Source organism: Erigeron canadensis, chromosome 1, assembly GCF_010389155.1.
Source record: "Erigeron canadensis isolate Cc75 chromosome 1, C_canadensis_v1, whole genome shotgun sequence".
In the NCBI taxonomy this organism is placed as follows: domain Eukaryota; kingdom Viridiplantae; phylum Streptophyta; class Magnoliopsida; order Asterales; family Asteraceae; genus Erigeron; species Erigeron canadensis.
Window position 1 is genome coordinate 14,141,623 of NC_057761.1, and position 1,109 is coordinate 14,142,731.

The window sequence follows — 1,109 nt, forward strand, 5'->3', positions numbered from 1 at the left end:
GCACTTTCCATTTCATGCAAATTAACACTATTAGGCTCATGAGCAATAGATTTATTAATATCATCAAGCTCAATACGCAATCCCTGCACCCTTTTATGCAAATTACGTTGCTTAGATAAGAGATATTGAAAAGCAGTCTTTCGTTGCTTTAACTTCTTTACTACACTATACTGATTAACCCAGAAACATTAGTATTCCATGCCTACCTTGAGCAATACTAGGTAGCTTCAAGATACAAGGAGAATGATTCGAAACTCTATAAGGTTGAAAAACAGCACAAGCAAATGGAAAACAATCAGTAAAGTGAATGTTTCCCATAACTGGATCAATCTTTTTGAGAGTTCCAATTCCCTTTTTTGGCTTTTGATTCCAAGTGTAATGTAGCCCCGAGCTATTGATATCAAAATTTTTTAAACTATTGACACATTCCTGGAAATCCCTCAAACCAATGCTAATGCTAGAGGTACCCGAAAAACTATCCTCTAATTCTAAAGTAGAATTAAAATCTCCAAGTATACACCAAGATCGATCATTAACGAAGTTCTCGTGATAACATAAATTTTGCCATAGAGCCCTTCTTTTCTTATAGTAATTATCAGCATACACAAAAGAGCAGAATAAGGCTTTTTGATCAACTTTAAAGATAACCTGAACATGTATCACTTGATCCGATTGCGATAATAACATGACATCAATCACATCAGAATTCCAACCAAGAATGATACGTGTTCCTTTATTACAAACACCGCCATTTGAAATCCTATCCCAAGATCCACAAATCTTTTTACAAGCATTACAATTGGAACGATACAGAGAAGATTAGCATGGACCCTACGCAAGGATGACACACACAAATCGAGAAATGGTCCAAAATTTTCCACTGGTCAAGGGCAGCAAGAAAAACAGCCAACTGGTCAAGGAGAGCAAGAGTCCAATTCTAGTAAAGGGAACATGAGCCGAAAAACAAATGATGTTACAACTAGCAATTCATTTTCAGCTCTTGAAGATGAAACTGATGACCCACCTGAAGGTCTTCATGTCTCAAAAAATCAGAATAGAAAGGTAAAACAACCAGGTTCTTTCATGGATATGGATAGTGATGATGATGA

General features: G+C 36.2%; 1 non-coding gene across 1 annotated transcript; it reads left to right on the forward strand.

The window, feature by feature from the left end:
• The first annotated feature begins 774 nt into the window (after nt 1-774).
• On the forward strand, nt 775-877 carry LOC122586197. The gene has a single exon (XR_006321904.1). It is a non-coding gene; the product is annotated as a U6 spliceosomal RNA (small nuclear RNA).
• Nucleotides 878-1,109: the final 232 nt, after the last annotated feature.